General features: G+C 39.8%; 1 protein-coding gene across 1 annotated transcript in view; it reads right to left on the reverse strand.

Moving 5' to 3' along the window:
• Nucleotides 1–25,104, reverse strand: part of SIPA1L1 (signal induced proliferation associated 1 like 1) — a 195,459-nt gene extending 170,355 nt beyond the window's left edge. Inside the window, 1 exon segment of the mRNA XM_066186979.1 lies at nt 24,883–25,104. The gene's annotated coding sequence lies outside the window, so the exon portion shown is untranslated.
• Between the last annotated feature and the right edge of the window lie 1,208 nt (nt 25,105–26,312).

The following is a 26,312-nucleotide window of genomic DNA, read 5'->3' on the forward strand; positions in this document are numbered from 1 at the left end:
GATGGACTTTGCTGCTCAGATTTCTTTGGGCAGATATTTTTAGGAACTAATGGACTTGTTCGATCAAACAGATTCATTAACCAGCCGCGAGAGTAAATAACCTTTATAGGAACTGTATGCAGCAACTCTTCTGGACTCTGAGGACCACAAGCACTCTGAAGCATGCATATAAACATACATAAAATACATGGTTATGTACGCCCATAATAATATACTTGCTAATAATGTAGAAGCTGGTCTTAATCAAACTATCTGGCTCCAAAAGATCTTCTACCCCTGCTCTATCTTTCAAAGCAAAAAAAAAAAAAAAAAATACCATGCAAAACACTGGCCTATGCTCCCCACAAAGGGAAGGCAAAGAGTTATAAACCAGAGCAATGATTAAAAGCTCAAAGCATACGTTCACAGCCACCACAATCGTACTACACACAAAATCAGCCTTCTGCTCATTATCCATGTAGAACTCTCATCAAGTCAAAATTTTCTAGTATAAATATCTGTGTATTTCCACACAATATTTGCATTCAATTATTCTATGGCATCAAGCAGACTTAAAAGGTTGTAACACTTTTTGAGGTTATCCTTATGGTTATGGGTTATCTTTTTTTAAAAGTAGTGAAACGCCATTATTTCAAAGAAGGCAACAGTAACAGAACTCATTTTAGTTCATGTAATACTTCACAAGTCTTGCGTTTAGCATCTTGCAAGACCAGAGCCCAGCCAGGAATTTACTTTTACATATTATCTAGAAGCCTCAGAGAAATAATTCTAAAGGCAAACAGAATATTCTGAGCATCCTCCCCTTACTATCTGAAACATAACACAGTACCTTTTAAATAACCGCAAAATCTAGTGCAAATGATTATTTCACATTACTATACTGGCTCTCAAATCCTGCCTGCTAGACACCTCTCCACACAGTAAATCTCTGACTGTCAGACAGCCACTGGAACACTGACAGGTCTAAAATACACCTGCGTATTTGCAGCATACTGATTTACACAGCCAGCAAGGGGACAAGGAAGAAAGTCCAGGGAAGGCAGCACCCTGGGAGACTTCCCCACCACCTGAGTGCAGAGAACAGGCACAAAGAGCTGCCCCAGCTCTATCTCAGGACTACATACATTGTAAAACTTAACTGAAGTCACACTCTTTATTCATCAGTTTAAAGTGTTCAAACAAAAGAACCCGCTAAGAAAAGCTGAGATTTACAGTTCTTGTTCCTTTCAAAACCGTCATTAAACAGCTTCTTCTTACACAGCAACAATAAGGAACTGTTTACAAATAAAAAATGTACCTTTGTAAGCATAGCAAACAAGTCAGGGTGTGGTTGCCTCGAAATCAGCAGGGAACTTGTCTCTGCCAAATATTTCCAGTTCTACCGTGCAGCAGCTTGGGTTTAAGGCAGCATAATACAACAGGTTAAAACGCATTCAGAGTTATCTCATGCCATTGCCACAACTACAAGGTGTGCCTTTTGGCTCTTCTAGAGGTACTCTTTACTATTCACCTCACTTTGCTTGCCTGGCCAAAGACAAACATCCATCATTTCTTTACAATATGGTATGTAGTAGTTCACCCTGACTTCCTCAAAAAGAAGTCCAAGCACTTAGGATTTGCTGAAGAGACAACAAGCACACAAAAACTATTTGATGCAATACATCTGGAAAATTCAGCAATACTGAGCTCCATACACGGAGTTTTAGGAGAATACTAAGATTTCTCATCGACGAGTCTTAAAGAAATCAAACCCTCGTAGGATGAGAGCAACAAATTATCTGCAAACTACAACTGATCAACAAATATGAAGTGGGAGAAAAGCAGAAGCAGTAAGCTTTTTTAAATGGTGACCCAGTATTTAGAAAAGAAGGGAAGAGAATGATGCACTGATAACCTTCCACAAGGATATACACTTCTACCTATACTTATAAATACGGATTAAACTGATTAAGCTATAGAAACTTCCGTAAACTTTGTAAAGCAAAAAGGTTTGATAGTCAGTCAGAACAATGTCGCCTGAAAGTCACTGTGGATAGCCACAGAAGGATTACACAGCAACTGGCTGATTGTGAAATCAAATGTTAGATGAAATCCATTGCCTATAAATGCAAAAGAATGGAACAAGAATATCAGGTGGTAACAACTGAGATAGTTTAGAAGGGAAAATAAAACAAAAATCATTGCCCCATACAACCTACCACAGTTCTTTTTTTGACTACTCTTTATCACTCACACTGTTCAAAAGGACAGAGGGACCAGGGGAAAAGTGACAAACTGATACAGCTTGTCTGACATACAGAAATTATGGATAATTACAGCCTTGTAGGCATTAGAAAGAGCTAAAATGAGCAAAACAAGCAGGGTATAGTTATCCATTGTATACAAGGATTGGTGAAATCTCAGTAAGATAACCAGACTTTAGGAATTTAACAGCAATTTTCTTCCCTACCTTATATAATTGTTACCACTGGACAACATCAAAAATCAGAATTATAGCTTGATTCAAGACATGAATCTACAGAAGATAAGGCACTTTTTAAAAATAACACCCTAAACTTGCCACCTCCAATGCTGGCAGGCCTTACGCTAGTAGAACACTGTAAAAACTACTTGTAGCATCTTATAGAAGGCTTTTAATAACCTCTTACAAATTTCCTCTTATATTATTTGGAAAAAAAAAAGGGAGGGGTGCATGCTACATACACCCTGCAGTGTTTAAGGCTTAGGTTTAAGTCCTCAAAACTGATACATGTAAAACAGTACTGATTAATATGTATCTAAGTCACTCTCAAAAGATGAAAAGAATTGTTGTTCTCTCATTTTCCAGTAGGAAAATGCAGCATTTCCCGAATGTCATATCAACCCAAAGTTTTCTAGACACCACTTGGAACAGAAGGGAGAATATCAAAAGGGTCACAAACGAGTCATCTGAAACTACAGACTAGCTAAGTCGAACAAACTGCTTTGTTAAGGGGCCCCTAAAACCTGAAATAAATCCCACACACTCCTGTATCATCAGAAGATTTATATCAGGTGGAAATACGCACAAAATGGGGAAAAAAGTTTCTAAAATAAAGCCTGTGATAACAAAAAGTTACGATTTTTTTTCATGCACTTCAAAGCCCTTTTTCAATCTTTGAAAACATCTCTTATTTGTAAGCACATAATGTAAGATTATGCAATTGCATTATGGCAGTCCCAAAATATTATATGCTGAAAACACTGAAGCATTTACAGGCAATGCTTGCCAAACAGTCATTCCATCAAAACCACGACTCAACCATTACTCAAGCTAAACTTGTTTGAACCAGACTGAAATAGAGATGTAAAGTATGTTCATACTAAAATGCAAAACAAATTCCAGGAAAACAAAAATAACACACCTGTTGGAATACATTCACAGGAGCAATCTGCCCTGCAGAGAGCTGCCAGTGGCACCTGGCGACATAGATTTGAAAGAAGAAACCAGGAAAAAAAACAAAAAACAAAAACAAAAAAAAAACCAAAAAAAAAAAAAAAAAAAAAAAAAAAAAAAAAAAAAAACACCCACAACCGTTTAAAAAATGTATGTTTCATAACAGGAACATACAGAAAATTCATAAATATCTCAGATCACTGACATGGTATAGGTGGGAACTGCACTGAGAAATTAAAAGAGTGACACATTCCCAACAGGAGGGGAAAAAAAGAAAAAAAGGAAACCAAGGGATGTCACCTACAGATTTCAAGTACAGTTTTTAAAACATAACTAGATTATTCTCATCCAACAGCTGTGTATTTTGTTGTAAAAGAGACTTTGTCTCACCCCAGTTTATAAAGTACAAAACAACCCACAAGAGTCTCAATAAACATCCTCGTTGCAGAAGGATATAAAATCAAAAGAAATACAGGAGAACTGCTGTGGCTGTGAAATCTCTCAGAATGAGACAGCAGCTGCACTATAGTCACAAAGTTACATTTGTTACAACCTGTGTTCTTCTTGGTTTACAGATAAAAGTTGTACCGGCTCTTTTTAAAAAGGTATTGCCTAGTTTTGCTGGCCTTCAGAGAAGGTAACACATAAGCACCCAGAAACACCTCAAGTTACAACACTACTTTTACAATGCGACTCTGTGGGCAAATTTTTGGTGCAGCTAATTGCCCCTCTCATCTTCTCAGTTTTAGGTCTGAGGTGGAGGAGGACTCACACAGCAACATGACCCGGGCAGCAGTGACACTACGTGGGGCAGGGGGGCCAGAAGGAAAATCTATCACTGAAAGAGGCCAGACATAACGGCCCTCGCCCTCTCAAACCTGCACTTAAACACATTTCAGTTTTTGGTGCTTTTATAAGCTTAGAGCTTTCAAATTAAAAATTTTAAAAAACCACCAAAACCAGTGAAACAAAAACTCCGCGCTCTATTCTGTCTTCACCATGCAGGTCTCCTGTGGGCATTTAAGAATGACTCACTAACATTCAGAAGAGAGGGCCACTTGGCACACCACAGCTTTAGGTAGCAATTATGTAAGAAATTTCGAAAATGCACAAGATACCCTTTTATCACAAGCAGTCAAAGTCTAAACCATTCTCCAGAAAAATAACTGAACTGTTCACACTGAAGAGCCTTCCTAAGTCCTGCTCAAAAGATAACGCTAACAAAAAAAAAGTTATTAACATCTTCAATAATTTTCTAACCTGCAAGGAACAAACAGGACCTCAACTATTGTCAGCTTATCTGTAACACTATAGTATGTTTAAACCACCTTTGCTTTTTCCTCAGCGGACTTTAAGAAATACGAAAAAAAAATCTACCTGAACACAGGTAAATTCCCCTTATTCCACTCATCTCAAGCACAGACACTCTTCACATTTAAAATGAAAAATGAAGCCAAATCCATGTTAGCATTGCTCTGCAGAAATTACATTTCTTTGGTAGAAATATAAGAGCTTTGAAGTATAAAGCCACTGTACTAAGTCAATTTTGCCACAGGACAATTCTTTCTGTCCATCAAAATCTCTCTAAATTCCTACAACGTCTTTAAAAGTCACTCTACTTCCATTAACAGTTAGAACAAAAAGCCAGAAACTGTTACAATGAATAGTCTAGAGCAGCTAAAGTTAAGAGAAATTAACACAGAAAAATCCATATACAGTTTAACTACACACTGTGAAACAGACCTTCAAAAGAAACAAGGTTTCTTTCTCAGCCCACTTTTGTTCCATCTTCTTCACAATGTGAGCTTTCTACTGTATGCCAAAAAATTATCAGGCAAAACTTTAATATCTGACAAGAAAAAAAAAGTTCCTTAAATTCAAATTAAATACATTTTAGAGTATTTCAAACCTCAAGCAAATCCCTGAAGTTATTCCTGAGTAACAGTCATAACCCCAATATATTAAACCTCATTTAAAAACTGCTTCCTCCAAGCTCCACTGTCAACATGGCACTTCAGTTCTTTTGTCACATTTCAAAACAAACAGGTGCCAAAACTTCACCTCCTTTCCCTCAACAGTGTTCTGCCACCACATATCAGTATTGTGGAAAGCACTTCATGTATGCCATTTTACAGGTTTAACCACTCCAAAGGACGGTATTTTGCCTTATAATGAAACAGAGACAGACTGAATTTGACTGCTGTCTTTATCCTTCATAACTTCCTCTGATTTTACAACTTCTGCAGCAAGAAGTGGCATGTTCTGCATTACAGTAGTCAGGTACCCACAAGAGTTTCATACAAGGTAAGGCCCTAGCTTATCAATTCCTTTAGATAGCTGTTCTAAAAAACAGGGTGGACAGAAATCTTCAGATTTTTATCCCTGTCAGAATCAACATCTGTTCAAGTCCAAAGAATAGTTTTCATCTAAATATATCCAAAGTAGAAAATCTGATTTAATGGCAACAGCATCATGACAGAGACACATGCACCAAAAAATCCCCTGCCCCCCCCCCCCCCCCAAATAAGCATTCTAAACTCATTCTCTTCTTTTGCAAAAACCTTACCAAGCAAAATTTGAGTTACAGTTGCAGCCATATAAGCAATTCACAGAGCAAACTGATACACTCAGACTACATGGCAAGTTCAATTATGGATGCACCACATGCCTCCATCATCCTTTAGGTACACAAAAGAATCAATTTGTGCAATTTGTTCAAAACACAAAAAGCCCTTTTGGCAAGATCACCCTTCAGCTGAACCAACAGTCTGAACACTTGCCTGCCACGAACGTCACTCATTCACTCCACACATCAGCAACAGTACCTTAAACAAGCACAGGAGTTCCATGGCTCCGCTACAGCAACAGGGCCACGAAGATGGCTGGGGAATCTGCCAGGTCTGTATGTTTCTTATAAGAAATAACCAGTGGGTTTTTGTTTGGTGGTGATTTTTTTTCCTAATTAACCTTCCTCTGATACTTAAGGTGACCTTTACCAAAGTCTCTCAGCAGGGTACAGCAGTAGGCCTGGATGTACAGAACTACTTCCAAGTTTTATAATTCAGTTCTCAATTTACCTCTTACTTTACACACAGCCAGAGATGCAAATCAGTAAATTCTAAAAATGAAATATTTATGTCTCAGCAAATGCATGCATCAAGAAGATTCTTCCATACACCTTCACTAAAAGCCATTATCACAATAAGGTACAAAAATGAAAACATTTATAACATTTGTTATTAGCTTCAACATAAAAACACGGAAATCTGATTATACCTTGAACACATATTCCAGTATCAGTTTTTACTTCTTTTTGTAGGTTTGAGTTAAGGATTATCTTTCAGAAGATGTGGTGATCAGTAGTCACACTAAAAAGCAGTATGCCAAGACAGCACCATCTTTTCCTAGTAACGACACTCACCCAGAACACAGCCTGGTACAGGTACAACAGCAGTACACCTCTCCTGCCCATTTTCTCTCCTCTTCCAGCGGTCATTAGCCAGTTGTTCACCTAATTACTGTTTGATCTACTACTTAGTGTTGCTGCAATTATGCAAAGTGGAATTTAGCTTTTAAGAACAGTCTCCATTTTATCTACCAAAACACATGAAAACAAAGACTAATCAAGCAAGTACTCTATCATTTATTCTCCCACAAGTGAAAAGGAAAGGCTTCTCAAAAAGATGAAGCTCATTAATTGAAGCAATTCTTAGACAACTTTTCAAAAGCATCAGTTGGGGGGGGAAATGAATAAATTTTTTTAAAAAAATTAAAAATCAGCAATACTGACTACCTGTCCATTGAGCATTCAGTTGCCTTTGCAGGAAAGCATTAATGCCCCATTCCTCAATGCCGCACAAATTCTTCTAGTTGCTCAAGAAAATTTAGATCAGTCTGATGAAGTCACAAGCAACCATGAATACAAAATTACGAACAAGTGTAGGAAATCTGAAACACAGGCATCCCTTACAGTTTCATGCATGAAGCAGAAGGAAGGCATTCAGTACAAACCAAGCCAGTGCAGCACTTCTTGCGAAGGCCATGGCCAGCTGGGAGCCCCTCTTGTCCAGGCACTCCCTGACAGCACTGCACGTGATGCCAGAGCAAGACACACTGGATCTTCCACAAGCACACTGACATGTGAAGAGCAGCACCACCACTTTGAATGATTGCTAACATAGAAAAGGTCTTTTACCAGGCATTTCTCTTTTTTTTCCCTGTCAGCTTTTTGGGAAAGAGAGTGGTGTTTTATGAGGCTTTTTTTAAAGGCATGGAAATCAAAAACTAGAACATATTTATATGCACTAGGTTATTTCTTTGATTTCACCAGCTGGTAAGAGAGGGACTAATAAAAAAACCAGGACTGCATTCACCTTGGCCACAGCTGCTTTTAAAGCAAGTTGACCTTCCATAATTAAACTCACATTTGGTATATACTGAAAGCCAAATACAATCAGCAACGTCTTCAGAGTCAACCTTCTCAGCAAAAGCAAATCTGAGCCAGTAACTTTCACATTCCAGTCAAGACATATTGTAAATGTTTATCTGCTGTAGATCACTGTCTTAGAAAAAAACAATGACCGAAAGCAGCTTTAGAATAATTCCCACACACAGGCAAACCTCTCTCTCCAACTAAAGACTGCCTTAGGCTATAAATCAAAATTTCCAGCCATACTCCTGCCGCTGAAAAAATACACTTTTTAATGGAGAAAAAAAATTAATAATGCACTTTACGGGGAAGAAAGAAAAATCAATTCAAGTTTACTATACCCCAATTTTCTTCAGCTTATCCATCCTACAAGTAATTCCACATACAGAACAGTTCACACAAAAAGGCAACTCAAGTCTGAAGAAACAATAATTTAATTTCCCTTCCTCTTATTTTCATTCCAAATTCCTCAGCATTTCTATTTCAAGATTTGTATTTCCAGGACACCAGGCAGATTTTCACCCAGAAACAATAACATTTCTATAGCTTCCCTACAATAATCTCCCTGCAAGCCACCTCTGTTTCACTCAAAGCAGAGACTCCCCACCCTAAAATACAGCCTTGCTTTCTCCTAAAGTGTTCATGAATTACACATATACACCAAAAGTTAAGTTCCTACAAGTCCAGTAAGGTTTAGCTGACCTACATCTACTACAAATAATATTTCAACAGTAAGGTTGAAAGGGTTGATAACCATGAACACTGTGGGGTTTTTTAGAAGTTGTTCTACAAAGAACAAGCTGCAGTTTAGAAAGTTCACACCTGCAACTACAGAAAGCAAGCTGCAGGTGCATCATGAAATAGGTTCATCCTGTACAAGTGATTAAAAATATTAAAACCTTCCTCATGGAAATAAAACTCCTAGAGGCAGAAAATTTGAGTTAGTTGAACTTCCATGTGACAACCCATATAATTTCATGGCAGATTAAATGAATCATTTAAATAATCCAAGAAGCACAAAGCCATTCAAATAGGCACTGTTTACATTTTTATCTCATCTGTGTCCACTGATCAAATTAACAGAAAAAAGTAACACTGGCAAGATAACAAGAGTGTCTCAATTAGATATAATTATGCCTGATAAATCTTTTCCCATGAGGTACAAGGCAAGACAGCTGTGACAAGCACAGGCTGTGATCTGATTTGTCCTTATGTCTTGAAACACTATGTGCTATCTTATAAATGAAGCAAGTGATCCAACCTGCTGAGAGCCCATGGCACAAGAGCTGCAATTGCCAGAAAATAATGTTGTGCAGGTCCCAGCAAGTTTTAGTTAGTCTTCAGTAAAAATCAAACTTATATGACTAAAAATATTCCCAGAGGAAAGGTCTGAACCTAAACCAAGAATTGAGTTTCTGGATGACCTGGACTCTGCAGCAAGAGAGCTCTATGGCAGCTTGCTTCTGCTCTGGCAACATCATGCAGCCTGTTAGACACCACAAGCAATATGATAAAAGATACCAGCAGCAAGGGCAAGGCATCTTTTTTCACTGGTCCATGTGAAAGACTGATTTGCATTGGACAAAAATATCTTTACTGTCTTTTCTCTGCTCCCTGCCACTACTTCATTTCCCTGCTCACTGTTAGTGAGAATGCCCACTTTCATGTTTCTCCCATAAGCATTTATCCTCGCAGGACTTTTACTAACTTAGACACATTAAAATATGGTGCAAAGCACATCCCTGCATGCAGATCAAACAAACAGTAACTTATAAACTGGAAGCTGACACCAAAAATAAAGAAGGCAGAAAAATACTTTTACGCTCAGACAACCACCACAGTTTGCTTGATGCCTAGCTTGAAGAAATGCAATATAGCATGCCACACAGGGCAATATGGATCTGTAGGACAACTAAAATGATGTGCAACTACTACCAGTTCAATTTAGACAGAAAAAAGCTTCAAAGAGCAGAGAAACACATTGATTAAAAATGCAGCTGCATGCAACCAGTTCACTATGAATTAGTAAGTCTACTTCAAGCTAAACAATGTAAAAAACCCTTTCTGAAAACAGTAATATAGTAAAACATTATTCGATCTAAGGTTCCTCATGCATCTAGGAATAAAAATAGACATTTCTGAAAACGTACAGTCTCAGGCTCTAGATAAGAGCAAGTTAAAAATATCTGCCTTGAAGTGCTTGATGGTGCCCTGTCTAAACCTAGAAGTGACACTGACTTTTACTCAGCACTAGTGAGATCCCAGCTCAAGGAGCATGTCTCATTTTACCCTGCCCGGTGTGACAAAGATGGACTAAAGAAACTTCAGTAGAGACCACCAAGCCGTTTGAGGGCTGAAGTACACGAGGAACAAGGACAGGCTGAGATACTTGCACTTGTTACCCTGCAGAAGACTTGAGGGATCATCTTGCTTCTGCACCTACATAAAGGGAGATTACAGCAAAGACTTATTCAATAATCAGGGCAAGGAAAGACTCCTCCATTGCAGGATGTTTAAGAAGACACTTTTGTGGCACATGGAACACTAAAAGATACAGAAATATCCCTTCCTCTTTCTAAACACTGTTGATAAACATCACTATTGGGGGGACAAAAATAATGAAAATAGAAACATTTAAATGGAATCTCTACTATAATAATTTAAAAATTCTAAAATCTGCCATAGTTCAAAATAAAAATAAATCACCTAAAGCCATGCCCGTAACAAATATTTTGCCAAAAACCTCCCAACATCATCACAGTTGAATCTCTTCACTCTGCGCTTCTGGACACCGTAGATTCAGACAAATTCTGTAGCACCCAAGACACTACTTATGAACTTCAGCATCTCCTATTCTGTAGAAAATTGACCCCAGATTCTATGTGAATTATTTTTAGTTTTTAAAAAATACACTTGGTCACAAGGCCAGAAGAGTATATTTTCCCCTTCTGCAAAAGAAAGGTCAAAAGACTTTAAAAGAGCACAATTCATGTCTTGAAACATAAATAGCAGCTCATAATAAAATCAGGTCAAATACCAAAAACTTGGAACATGTTAATGTCTTCAGAAGGAAATTCAATTTCCAAGCAATGTCTAACAAGACAGAACCAAACAGAACATTTATGATCCCATTAACATCTTTTCCTCTAATGGCCCCTTCTTTTCTTTAGCGTTCTCCAGATAAAAAGATTTGTGGCTTCATATATATCAAAAAGATTAAAGAGAATTCAAAAAAGAATCTGCTTCACTGAGACTGAATTATTTTTTCCCTTTTATAAAATTAGAATTAGGCTTTGGGTTTGGCATAACACTAAGAATAGATGATGAACAAAAAGATAAATACAATGAAGATCAGTTTACCATGTCTGAAAGCATCCATTCACGACTTCAGACAACAGTGGTTGCACAATGCATGCAAAGACCAACTCCCCTATAACCATTCAAACACTGAATAAAACCAGTTATTTGTTAGGTACAAAAAAAGTTGAAAAGTACACTTTCTCAAATATTTGTAGAGATAAAGTTGTCAGGAAGTTACAGAAGATGAAATACTGGTTTCACAAGCATTTACAGCAAATCTCTACACTATCACTTCACCAAACATGATAAATTTGATCCAAATGAGATTCAGGCACATGCTTAAATTTTATCAAGTGTGGCAGAACATGATACCAAACTGGTATCAGTGGTAGGGAAGTGCATTAGATCTAATTCAGTATAAAATCTTAGTGGTCTAAATAATTATATGTAATACAAAATCAGTCATGCTGCTACCTGGTAAATATTTTGATTTTAATTAAAGCCAACAGAATAATTTAAGAAATTGATACTTTATACATATGACCACTGTACTTTTGACCCAGTAGTGGGAGTCCTGAAGTCCTGCTTTTGGCATCACTGAACCAGTGTTTTACCTTGGTAACTTGAAGTTTGGACATATATTACATACTCTTCACAGCAATTTATGTGGCTTTCTGTGCTACTGCTTTTTCCTCCTTTTACTAAGAAGAAACTCAAATGCATTGTGTGTTGCAGCACTTCTTAAACCCAGTGTTGATTGATGCTGAATGCCTGAAAAAGAGTCAGGCTGACAGATACTGTCACCTAAACTGCAAAATTGTTATGGCAGCCCCAAAAAAGTTATCTAGAAGATCTGTGAATCACTATCATTTAGCAGTAGGCCAAGCAAACAGGCAGTGCAGGTGAAGAAACACGTATTCTCCTCAGCTCAAGAAGGAAAGAGGGATCAAAGATCTCTCATCTCGGGAGCAGTGGAATGGAAGGGAAGCAGGAGCTCACTGAGCCCAAACTGCACATCCTACAGCAGCTGTGACATACCAGAGGCAAGGAAAAGGAGTCTGGCCCTGTTACTGCTCCCCACAGTGCCAGACAACCAGAGGCAACATGCAGCTTATTCAAAGATCTCCCCATCTGAGATGGATAGAAACACTCGGTTTTGTATCTCTGCAACAGGAGAAATCTCACATTGCGACCTATCTCCTAGTCAATCTCAAGTTGAAAAGTCATTACAAATTCTGCTTTACCTGCAGCCTTACCGTCCAACAATCAAAGCACAAGTGCATAAGATTCAATCTTTGTAAGTCAGGATCCTCTTTCTGGATCCTGTCTCATACCCCTTATCCGGTGAGACCCAAAACAATTAGCCTCTGAATCCCCTGCCTAGGTACAAAATGAACCTGCTTAACTTCTCAAATAGAAAAAAAAAACTGAAGGAAAAAAATGCTTAAGTTTTGGTCAGACAAGCAAAAGCAAGAATAAAACCGTCTTTCATATTCCTCACACCACCTTTTTTTCAACTAAGCCTTACAAGGCACTTGCCAGTAAGCACAGGCAGTTAGACGGAAATCACAAGTGTCTGGTAAGAGTGAATTGGGAGGACAGTGGAAGGGCAAGATTCCATTTGTGCTTGTCCTCCTTTGATGTTCACAGAATTTTGCAGGGTGAGCCTTAAAACACTGACATCTCTGTAGCACAATGAAAATACTCTTCTTTAGGAAAGGTACCACGAAAAAGCTTTTGATAACCAGTATTTCAATTTTCAGCAATAACACTGAGGGGGTGAAGGGGGTGGTATTTCAAAATAAAAGGCATTTCCCTGATGCAAAGTGATTTCCTCTACCAAAAAACCACAAAAGCTGCTCACACAGCAGTAGCTCTAACCACACTGGAGGGAAAGAACGACATTCATAAGACATTTAGCTACAGAAACTATTGAGCAACCTAAACACAGATACCACTACAGGCTACCACTACATTTTATCTTTTGCACGTTTTCCGGAATAAAGACTTGACAGAAATCTATACAGAACAAGCAATTACGTGAACTAACAAGGTCCTGATACCTTCAAATCTCTCAGATTTGATATATCAAAACACATACACTGCAGCTGAAGTTCCTCCCATGAAATTGCATTCATCACACGGCTCCTCTGGCAGCTTAGAACATCCTTGCGTGTGCTACACACAGCTCTCACCACTGCTGGCACTCAATCTCACCCACTCATTAGTCTGTCTTTACAAGACCTGTTGGACACTTTTAGACACACAAGGAGCTAAACTAAAATTCAAAATATTTAGAAAGTTAGGGAGAAGAAAGAAGCATTAGGGAAAAAAACAAACTGGAAGGAACACATGGAACATAACCACCGCACTGGCTTCCACAGTAAACCAAAAACTTTGAGGGCAACCTTGTCTCAAAGTTGTTATGGGAAATGCAGAACACAGCAACTGCAAACTCAGCAGTGACTGCCATGCAGCACAGACACCCAAGCCAGTGCTGAGCTGAAGAACACTATCCATGCATTTGCTAGAACTAGACAAAAACTAAAATGGAAAAACTACAAGTCACAAGGAGAGGTATGTTGGCTGACTCTCACAGGGTGCAGTGTCAGCAAAGACATACTCTGAAGTACTGCCAGGCACTACTTCACACGTAACTTTTGAGCACAATTCTTTCTGAAGATGTCTTGAGAGCCAACACCAGGTATTAATCCAGATTTAAAGGAATACTTTAAAGTACATTTTAATGGCCTTAGATTTGACAATTTCTATGCATTTGCATGCATTCTGTTTGATTCCTTTTGCAGTTTTATAGACCTTCTCATTCTCTACTGCTACAGGTCAAGATGCACAAGAGCTCACTAAAACAGAGTTATCTAGCAGACAATTAAAATCCAAGGCAATCTATTCCAGTATCACTCTAATTCACAGCATGCCAGGTACGATGCTCATACCATCGATCTTCTGACCTTTGAGCTAAAACTGCTGGACTCATGCCAGAACCAGAAAGGCAATAGCCACGGTAGCCCAACACTGTCCCTAGGCTCGAAGAGGAAGGCTGTTAGCTCACATGCAGTGCTAAGCTACTGCTATTAAATGCTATACACATGCAACTACAAACTCAGCAGAGACTTACATTGTGCCATGTAGGCACTGAGAGCTAAAGCTTTAATAATAAATAAAATAAGTCAAGGGCACAGGTCTGAGCATTAATCCATAACTGGCATGGTTTTGTTCAAGCTTACTAAGGGGCCACTGATGTACATTAGATCCCACGAGGCCAGGGATGGTTCCTACCAGCAAACAGCAGGAGTTTGAGCTGAGCAGAGCCACTCTTGGGAGCAAAAAGTAGGCTTCAGACAAGTGCAGACGTAGTCCTGCCTTCCTCTGAGCTGGCTCAGGAGTCTCCAGCACAGCTTTACAGCTAGTTATAAATAAATTTGTCCATAGTAGGATGAAATCTAAAGCCCAAGGCAGCTTCTGCTCCGAACACTAGTACAGATTTCTCATGTGTGTGTTAAGACACCTTGCTCAAGGGCACCTGCAATTCCTTACTTCACCAAGTCAATGAGGCAAACTAATGAATGAATACAAGGCACTGACATTACAACAATGTCACATCAAAATACAATCTCACTAGTATCCATAAATAAATAGACTGTAGCAATGCAGAGCAGCACCACTGTCATGCAACCATGCTGCATCACAGTTATCTAGATGATTCTGTATTTTGCATAAGAGGTCCAGTTAGGGCTTTGGCCATTTTCTGTCCAGGAAAGTACAGACACACAAGCACAAAACACGTATCTATCGCCAATATTGTAATTATCCTGCTTCATTAACTTCCCTTTTTATTTTTAATCAAGGAAGGTAGTGAGGAGGAAGATGTAAGGAAATCAAACTTCATCCCAAAAGTAACAGAACCTTCCCCACACAAATCCCTTCTTTCCTTGATGCAAAAAAGGAACAGATCAGATATTAACCTTATCAGAAGAAACAGCTTGCTGCTCACATGTAATCATGAGACTGGACAAGTCATTTGTGTTCACAAGACAACCCAAGACCCTGAGAAGAGAGTATACTCAAATCTGTATGTTGCTATCAAGACAGCCCTTCCCCTTGCAGCCAAGCCTCTGACCATCCAGTGTCCCAGAAGAGGTGACTGAGGCCAGATGATCTGTTCCCAAGGGACAGCTACACGCTGAAAGCCCTTCTCAATTATCCTTCTTGTGGGGCAGTCAAGCAACTTTTCAGTACAACCATTCAGTGAGATAATGACAACAGCTCAATTTCAGAAGTAGTTTTGTTAACACTGCATACATTCATCTTAATGACATTCAGCACTAATTAACATCATAATAAACCGAACAGCAGTGGCACTTCAATAGTACCCTAAGTCTTTGGTTCAAAATTTTGAGCTCAGGAATAATAAAACATGCTGACTTGGAAGCCAGGGTGCCAGTATTCAAGCACCTAACCTGTTTGAAGCTGCAATGTACTTGAAGAGCTTTTGGCATCTCAGCTAAGTACTAAGGTGATAACAAGGAGAGGTTGCAGCAAACAAGATAGCTACTGCTATTAACATTTTTAAACCAACAGAACAGTCACTCAGCACTAATACTAGATTCAAAACAAAAATACCCCACCACCTTCAGAATAAACTTCTCTACCTGGCAAAACAGCTTTGAACACCTGACACAAAGAGGCTTTTGTACATCCTTCATCAGCAACCGGAAAATACTGTAATGCAGAAACTAACCACTATTTAGGGGTATTTTGCATTATACCACACATACCATTACTTTATTGTCAGAAGCACTATTAAACACTAACATTATATTACTTTACTTGCGAACACATAACACCCACATACTGCTGCAGAGCAGAGTTTTTATTGCAACCTGTAAAATGCCACTGAAATAGAGAGCACTGTTTCACACGTCCTCTTCTTTCCCCATGTAAAAATGTGAACATGAAAAACCACGCAAGCAGGTACAATGTTTATACAATCCTTACCTAACTTCTCTGCTACAAGGAATAAAGTTCTAATTTGCAGTTAAGTTTCAAGAAAGCAATAGTTTAGTTCTGTTTTCTGACAATACCCGGAAGAAAGAGCTAAGCATTCCGGAAGAAAGTAGGATCCAAACTTGAGAAATTAGTCACAATTTTAATCATTAAGCTTCGTTTTTATCAAGCTGTGCTGATTCTTCTCCCGCCTCCCTTCAAACAGATCTTCAACTTTTCTTTCACTTTTGAAGCTAGAAAATGAGATGTCTCTGAACCCCTCTTTTATAAATTATAACACTCAGGAGAAAGAGGGAGAAGAAGGGAGAGGCACAAACTGATTATATGATTCACTTGTTCATACAGTTTTAGCTACAATATTTAAACACAAGTCAAAAAATTACTTTTTCAGTACTGTTCTCTACCAAAAAGCATTAGCCATGCTAACTACGGATGTTTCTGGATCATTTCTATCCTCTCCAGAGGATTCTGAACATCCTCCCTGATGTTCAAAATACTACCTTCCAATCTGTTCCAAACAAGTAAGTGATCAAAGTGATCACTTGATTTTAAATCTGTCCACTAGCTCTACATTTCACCTATTACTTCAAGTTCGACCCTTGTTAATTCTAATTACTTCTTCCTATTACTCATAGCTGAAAGATTAAATGAGGATTTTATCTAAGAATTCCTTCAACTGCTCCTTAATTTTCATATTTGTATCAGTTTGTGACATCTGTCTGTCTGGCCCTAAGTCACTTAAAGCCCTGCTTCAAGAACATAGACACCTGTCACCTAAAGTTAGCCTGCACCATAATTGGGAATATTTGATGACTACTATCAATTGCTTTGTGGGTTTTTTTAAGCAAAGTGCACAATTCACAAAAAATAAGGAACAGTTAAGTTCTCTTCCCTCACCAAGTACTTCAGACGTTTTTTATCTCTGGGCACTCCATGCTTCTACAAGTGGCAGTGTTTACGTTACCTATAATTATTTTTCATGTAGCCACCTCCACACAACTGCAATTAAAGGAATTAAAATGAGTGCTTTCCCCTGCCCCTCTTTTCAGAACCAATGCATTCCATGTCTCAGTTAAAAAGCACATCCACAATATGCGCCTTCTTGCCCTTGGCAGGCATAAAGTTGCTGGCAGTTTGAGGCAAGTCATCACATTTAACATGCATAAACAAAAAGACACTTCAACAATGCAAGAATGGAAAACCCCAATTCAGTTGCTCAGGTATGTAAAGTACCAACTTATATACTAAAAAATTATATTTAATGATGTCAACAATCAGTAGATAATGACTAACTTCTGTTAAAATAACAATGATGAGCACCCTTCACAACATTTAATTACTGCTTATTATCACACCTTTGTTTTACAGGAGATGTGCTTTAAATTACCAACAAATTTGAAAGTCTTTACTGCATCAACACTACATATACAAGTGATTAAATCTAGAATACACAGTATATTATTGCATGTTCACACCCAATCCTAGAACTGTTGTTTGGAGACAGAATAATCTGTCCCTATTCTCAAATGTTATCTAGAATATTAGTTAACCTCTAAAAAATTTCCAGCTGAAAATAAAAGTACAATAGTACAGGATGAAAAAAAAAAAAAAAGTCCTGATGATTTCAGCACATGATAAAAAACCCTGTGAAGTTCTGCAGATCTTCTGGCTTTACCTAGATAAGGAGGTAATTGTATAATAAGGCAAGAATTAACTTAAGGTTCTCAAATTATTCCACAGTGCATCACAGTTCAAATAGAGTGGAAGTATCTGTGGCAGGTAGTTCTCCAGACTACCACAACCACTCACGTCACTGTACAGCACTAAAAACCCACAGATCTTAATTTCACAAAAAAGCCTTTTCAATTTGAAACGGATGGCACCTTTTAAGATGATATTAGCATTTTCCTTTTGTTTATATTAACAGAGGCATCCTAGCCAAGATTCTCCTACCACCTGTGTATGGCCATGCAGTAAACAGTACTAGATTAGGGAATTCACAGAGCTATGTCAAGTACGAGTCAGTGACTACCCTGCTAGACAACGCAGAAGTCAGGGAGGGGGAGGGAAGTTAAATAAACTAGAACTGACTTTCTATCAATACTTCCCTCTTCAAAGACTGCAAAAGAAGGGAAAGAGTCAAGGCAAAAAAAAAAAAATCCAAGGAAAGGATAGACTATATTAACAGCTTTTACAGAAGTATCTCCTTTTCTCCTCACTTCTAAATGTTTTCTTCAGCAAAAGCCGTGGGAAATCGTGTTTCGCTCTTTCTTCCAGCTGCTGTATGATCAATACAGTGCAGTCCATTGAACTATTTTATTCTGATTCATACAACAAGCTGTTAAATGCATTTGGAAAGTAAATAATCAATGCCAGTATCACAACATTCATGAAGATACATTTATTTTCAAGGCATGAAAATGCTAAGCCATAACTTTCTTCTGCACAATTAGCAGTTCTTCAGCACGGACTGAACGCATAAAATCCTATTTCAGCCCTTACAATTTGAAAAGAAAAATACTCCTAGAAATCTCAACTGCATCCAGCTGAAGGAGGAGGGAAGGTCCTCTAGGATTTATTTGTTGAGGTCTAGTATTGTCTTCTATTTGACATATGCAAAAATATTCCAAAAATAATATGAGACAGTTTAGGTTTTAAAAATTTTTTAAAAAGAAAAGTAGATTGGAAATTCAGAAAGTGAGGAGAGAAGCCCTGCCCACAAAAAAAAAGAGAGATCTTTAAAAAGTTCAGAGATAAGAACTGTAATGACTTTCATATAGCACTAACACGTTTAAACCTGCAGTCTCAGTTTCATTACCCATTGTCTTCTTTAATTTTTAAAGATGCAGACAAAGTTATGTTACACTTCAGAAATGCAAAAAAGAAAAAAAAAAAAATCTGATCTTTGCCACAGTTTCTTCAGCAAGAGCAAATCTGTGCTCTGGCCCTGCCAAAGGGCAAACATTCAAGATGTGTATATTTCTGCTTACATGAGTCTCTTGTGGAAAAATAAATAAACAAGTACACGCACAGCCCACTGCCCCCCTTGCTTGCCTGGAGATAAAGGAAAGGGGGGTTCCTGTTGCAGGTTTGCAACCTGAGAGCCACCAGCGGTGGTGCTGCTACCCCTGCAAGAGACACGAAACAGGCTGGACACCAAAGTGAAAGCATTTCACATTAGTTAAAAAATAAGCTTGCTATAAGGATGGTACTGCTATTATGAAGTTGTTTAAGCTGTACCTACAATAGCAGTTCCAACAGCAGTGCCCTTTGAGGAGTACTCCAGCTATCAGCAGCCAGCAGAGCCCACGGAGGTTTAACCCAGGAGTCCAACCTCTGCTGGAGCAGGGCTGGCTGCCACACTGCTCCCCGTGGCTCACGGCTTTGTCCTGTCAAGCTTCAAGTCTCCAATGCTGGACATTCACCAGTCCCTCTGGGGTGGTCTTTTAAATGCTTTGTCACCCTCAGAATGATCGATTTTAATTTCTATAGGTTTTCTGGTGTGCATAAACCGGAATTCTTCTAGAGGAAACTCAGCTAAAAATCCCTGCCCAGAAGTTCACCAAATGTGACCCAACCCTCAATGGTTACAGAGGTCCAAGCCAACAAACCACATCTGTGCTGGCAACATCCAGTTCAGGAGACCAGACTAAATTCTGTCTGAAGTAAAATTACTCAAACGCAAAAACGTTCTGATCTGGGAGGCTTGATGCCCGCGCCTTCAGCCAGAGATCCATGTCTACTCTGCCAAATTATTTACTATAGTAAGACCAAGTGACAAAACCATGCATATAGACAGCAACTTTGAAATCAAATGAAAGTACTCTTTGAAACAAAAAGAAAGAAAATAAAAAAGGTAAAAACCAGGAAATAACCTCTCCCATAAACACCAATCATCATAGATCTGCACCAAATACTTCCAATGACAGTGTGAATTCATTTTGAGTAAGTAAAACCAGTTCCTTACAATAAAAACAATACAAAAGTAATATTGCAATCATTTGAAAAAGTTCCAAGAACAATGTAAAAACGTTCTTGGGGCTAAGCTGTGGTGCTTAGTTGCCGGCTGGGGTTAAACCACAACAGCAACCTTTGGTCAAATATACAAATGCAAGTATTAAAAGTGTCTGTAAGTCTTTAGAGAGCTGTCTGTATGACCACCAACAAGAAAACCCAAGATATGTATCAAAGCTGCTGATGTGAACAACTGGCATACAGAAAGTTCTGCCACCACAGCAATCGTTTTACAGATATTATCTGCCACTCTTAAAAAAAAGTTCTGTATTAATCCTATTTCACATCACATCAGCATACAATAAGCCTGTCATTATTTATTCAAAAGTCAAAAGACAATTGATTTAGCTGATGGTGCTGTAAAATGCATCATGACTCGAGAAACTCAGAGAACAGAGCCATGCTACAAAAGCAGCCCTTGGCACCCCCTGGAACCCCCCCATCCACTGCACAGAGAAGGCAGCAAGGCAGGCTGCAGAGCAAAGGAAGAAGCTTGGCAATTTCCCCCACCCAGAAAAGTAAAGCTCAAAATCCATAAAATAATCCAGCCAAGTACATTAAACATAACCAAGTCTCACAGGCAGACCCAAAAGAAAACTTTTCTCCAAGTTATGCTCAACTTCTGACCCATACCTCCTAGCAGCCTGGAAGAAGAACCTGTTTCCTGATGATTTTGGCTAGTTCAGGCTTTTTAATCCACTGTAACACCCCCAGTTAGGAAAAAACAGGATATAATTTAGGGCTAACTGAAGAAGTTTTCACTAAATTGAAAGTACATATGTTAAAGCACAAATTCAAAGTCAACACATCTCACAGCTGCGATAAAAAAGTAACAACCAGTGTCTCTGAGGTTTATGTGGAGTATTTTGGGGTACAAATCCTGTTATCTCAAAAGGTAAATAAACAACACAAAATTTCAACACCCCCAAAAGCTATTTGAGCACTGAAGGTAAACAATATGGACTAATGAAGAACAATTCAACTTTAAACCAACAATATGATACCTGTCAGTAGCTTCTCTAAGTTTCGAAGACTTATAAAACAAAACTTGGTCTTCAAAAATCATTCCACTAATCTCTACAATCCATCTGAAGAAAGCATTCTGTCCATTCTACAGAGCCTAAGACCAAAAGCAAAAGAGAATTAAAACATAACAAAAAATTCCAAATGCCTCTCGGGCCCAGGCACGAACCACTAGCTCCAGTAACAACTCTTCCCTCTCTATGATACACTTTTAGAAAAGTTGTTCTGCACAGCCATGCATTTTTCAGGAACTTGATCTCTCTTGAAAAGAGAGATCCATCCATCCACTATGCAGGGAACAAGAGCTCTGAGTACTGCACTGCAGCATCCAGCATGATCTGAAGTAGTACGGAGACAGCTTTGCATGACTCCACAGCACTTACAGACAAGAACCATGACGAATACTTGGTTAGCAATCATACAATTCAACAGCTATCAAGATTATGAAAAGAGTTCTGTCTCTGCATTCAAAAGAAGTGCTCTTTAGAACATGCTTCCAGAAAGAAAACAAAGACTTGTAAATGCTCAGCCTCACTTAACATAAAAGAAATGTGGCAGACTCTAAATCAAATAACTCACCCAGTAAACTGGTGCCACAGAATTCCATATTAAAGAGACTGAGACAATGACATAATTTAGCTTTACATATGCAAAAAGAGACATCTAAAACAATTTTATCTGCTGATTCATATTCAAAAATACAGTTAAGAAAACCAAACAGCTCTAGACTCTGCAACTCCTAACGGCTTTCCCAAAGTTCAGAGTGCAAAACTACTATCAAAGCTAACACCAAAACTGCTACAGACTGTGCTAGTCTTGTGCTGCCAGCTGCATAAGAATTAAAAGTCAAACATTACTGTTATTCAGCCTCACCACTGACCATAATCTGTAGGTTTACAATCAAGCCTTAGGTTCAGCATTGCTGGTAAGGCTGCACCCTCAAAAAACATTAACTGCCTTTAATTAGAGAATATCTCAAGTCTCAGAGCCATCAAATCCCACTCCATGAGTCTCCAGCTTGAGAGTCCTCATTCAAACATTATACTGAACTCTTGTGAAATGGAAAGCTTAAGACTATTTAAAAGCTGCAATTTAGAGAGATATACTTGAAATCAAATCACTGAAGTCAAATCTCCCTGGAAACATAAAATACAGAACAATGCAACTTTTTTGACTCACAGAAAGATACTGAACATATGATTAATTTTACATGCCAAATCAACAAATCCATCACGCAGCAGTTCTTAAAATTATGTATTTACACTGATAAAAGAAATAACTGCACTTAGTATTGCTGTATTCATGTCATAACTTATTAACAAACAGCTTTTGAATAAATGAATAAAAATAATCTAAAATACAGATAAAGAAATAAACAGAGCAAAGATATTTAAAAACTTAAGATCGTTAAATCATGTCTTCTTGACTTCTTAAATATTTAAATTAAAGAGCTGCAGAGAAATAAAAGGAATCTGCCTGAAGCCAAGAAAGCCAAGGAAACAACAGATCAAAACTGTTTGCCAAACAGACAACACTTAGGGTCAATGAGAATAAATTTCAACCTCTGCAAACGTCAGCATTAGGGAAACCAACTTATGTGACTGAAATTTTGATGAAGGCAGAAGCTCTGCTTCTTTACCCCAGTAGGGCATCCAGGATTTCTAACCAGCTCTAAGACCTCAATAGCTTGCAGCAAACCCCTTGCTGAAGGGATTAAACTACTGATATGGAGAAAACTGCTCCTTTTTCTTCTCTACAATGGACATGCTACAGGTCAAAACAGAGGAATAGAAAAGAAATTCAGCTGGGCCTCAACTTATTCTCTTACTACCCTACCTCACATTTTCCACATCTATTTCTAAAATTATCCTCATGACCTTACTGAAAATCAAAATAATCAGTTGGAATATTTTACGTTCTTAAGTTTTGTTCTCCTATCTTAGAAATAAAAAATGCCTCCATAGTAGCAAAACTAATAGTTCTGAAATAGACATTTTAAAGGATATATCTGAGACAGATTTATAAAACTGAAAAGACAAAAGGAGTTACACAAGAGCAAAATGCTCCCAAATGCTTATAAGCATGATGGAAAAAAAAAAACCTCCTTGAAAAGCTGCAAAAGGGTGAAGAGGCCACATTTGGACATAGTTTTTAAAACAACAGCTATCCAAAAGTTTATCCCAAACCTTAAAACAACATTTCAGATAAACACAGAACCAACCACGACTGAAATTACAATAATACCTTTTATTATAGAGAAAACAGATCATGAATGGCATGTCCCCATATTAAGTCTTCACTCCTGGCTGCAGCTCCACCCTTTCACAGGCCTGTGTCAGTGCCTGCCTCTACACCTGCTAGCCTTTTTCATCAAGCAAATTTTTGCAGCCGTACAATAATCAGAGCTGACATCCCATTTTGCTTCTGACTTCATGATCTAAGAGGTTTTATAAACCACAACTGAGAGCTAAGTATGCCTATCCCAAATAGCAATGATGAAACTAAGCATTTTATTAGCATCAGTAATACCTTCTTAATGCAATGTTGAGCAACTAAGTGCACATCCTTTAATCAACTGGCCATAAATAAACACTTAAAATGGCAAAAAAAATATCTTCTGTCCCTAGCTTCCTATCACCAAAATGAGACATGGCATACACACAAAACATTCAATCAAGAAAACTCTCTTTTTAGCTTTACCTAAATAGAACCTATGGGGTTGTTTTTTCGAAACCAAGAAAAAATTACTGCGAAGTTCCCACACTTGTTTCTACATTCGTAACTGGTATGGCATCTGATGGCCTACGGCATAAAAGCCTTGACATTGAAACACAACTTCGGCGATCCCTACGACTACAATTGCCACAAACTTTTACCTTAATACTTTCACATGTCTCTCCCACCACTTCAGCTGAAGGGGAATGGAGTCTAGCCCAGCAATACATTCCAAATAAATAACAACCAAACTCTCCATCTGAAAGAACACAGACACTTGCTACCCAGTTGCAGTAAAAACTCTTTTCCCTTTTAAAAAACTGGTTTGTGCCTTAATTTAAAGGAAACAAGTGCTTAATTCCCGTAGTTAGAAAAAGAAATAAAAACGATCAATCAAAATCAAAATCATGAAAGGGCTGCTTTCTAAAGAAAACACCAATCTTGGTTCATCCATACAGATCTGGAACCTAATGAAATCCGACACCTTTACTCTGAAGACAAATTTGCATTGTATTATCAACTAGGGCTCCGTGCTCACGGATGCACTCCATTCAGCACGCAGTAACGGGTTCATTAAAGCAGCATCACTCAAAATTTTTAACACGATTTCGCAGGCAAATTTTTTTAACACGATATGGTAAGCAGTATTATCCAATAAATGCCTCTGTTTTATTCTACGGTTTAAAACGTGCCTCCTCAATCTAAAACACACAGATGTTGAGGCCAAGGTTATACAAGGAGATCTTCACTAAGTTGAGCAATTCCCATTTTGTGTCGCTCCTTTACCAGACACGAATGAGTGCATTCCTCGTTACATGAACTGAAGCTGCATCACAGCTATGCAGTACAAACCATACTGTTATTTTTAAATATAGCATGAGAACACAGGACTTCATGCAACATAAAACAGGGGGAAGAGCAAACAAACTCGGCTTAGGAAGGTAATCGCCTTCTCATCTACCTTTCTTTGCTTCTCCACCTCATCCTTCCCCTTAAGATCCAGTTTAAGGCATTCATCCCCTGTTTTCCCACTTTTCCAGGCTCCCAGCGAACAAATCAACCATCCGCAAACATTCTGTTCCTCCACCCCGCCTCCTCGTGAGCAGAGCATTCAGAACGTCCCCACCGGCACTGCCCCCAAATCACCTAATTGTTATCATTACTGCGGTCTCAGCACCGGCTCGGAACAAAACCAGTCCGACTACACCCTCGTTGGCTATAAAAAGTAGAGAGGAGGGGGGGAAAAAAAAAAAAAAAAAAAAGCTTAAGTGCAACTTACAGCGGCGAGCAAGAGCCAAGTTATCTAGCGAGCCGTGGAGGCGAGCGGCGTGTGCCGCACCGGGCCGCGGGGAGCGCGTCCCCCGCCGCAGGGCGCCCTCGGCGCGGCCGCCTCCGCACGGGCGGGCAGCGAGGGAGCCGCCGCCGCGGAGCGCAGCGGGCCGGGCCGCCGCCGCTCACCGCCGCCTCCGGCCGCGCCGCTCCCGCCCGGGGCTGCCTTTCCTGCGGAGAAAGAAGACAAAAATCCGGGATCTAGCACCCGGCACGGCTCGCTGCAGCGGGACCCGCGCCCGACCCGCCCCGGGGGCTGCCGGCACGGCGGGCTCCCACCGCCCCGGGGGCGCTCAGGGCGGGCGCCCCCCGCCCGACTCCGGGCGCTGCGGCGGGAGGCAGCTCAGAAGGCCACTTTCACCCGGACCCCGCCGCCCGCGCCCCCGTTAGCCCCTGTCGGGCTGGGGGCCGCTACCCTTCCCCCGCACGCACACCCACCCACCCGCACACCCCTTCGGCCAGCGGCACGGCGGCTCCGCACGGCAGGCTCCGCGGCAGGAAGGAGGGGGCGCGGCGCGCAGCCCGCCCCGGCTCGGCGCTCCCGCTCGCAACTCACCCAACAAAGTTGCTGCGGCGGCTGCCGGCGGCTCGGCTCCGCTCCGCTCGCTGGGCTGGGCTGAGCGCGGCGCTCCCCGCCCGCGCAGCCCGGGATGAGCTCACCCCGCGCCCGCCCCGCCGCGCTCCGCCCGCCGCCGCTCTCGCGAGAGGGGCCGCCCCGCAGCCCGCCCGCGCTCCGGCGGCGTTCCCATGGCAACAGCCAAGCGCCGGGCCCTGCGGGCGGCTCGGGCCCGCGCCCAGCTCCCCGCGTTTTGATTGACTTCTTATCTTTTTGGTATTTACATCACTTTCCAGGCTCCTGGAGACCTGCGGGGAGAAGGTCACTGTAGTTGCCAACACAAAAGTCAGAACTTGCCGGTACCATACGAATAGTTTATCCCGAGCTCTTTTGCTGCCGGTCAAATTAAAATGGATTCTCCCTTAGATATCCATCACAGATAACAAATTAAAGATGTGGGAAGACACATAGCTAAAAACATAGCATTCGTCAACGTCACCCCTTGT

This window comes from Chamaea fasciata, unplaced genomic scaffold (assembly GCF_029207755.1).
Source record: "Chamaea fasciata isolate MVZ Bird 193981 ecotype frontalis unplaced genomic scaffold, bChaFas1.0.hap1 SCAF_7, whole genome shotgun sequence".
In the NCBI taxonomy this organism is placed as follows: Eukaryota; Metazoa; Chordata; class Aves; order Passeriformes; family Sylviidae; genus Chamaea; species Chamaea fasciata.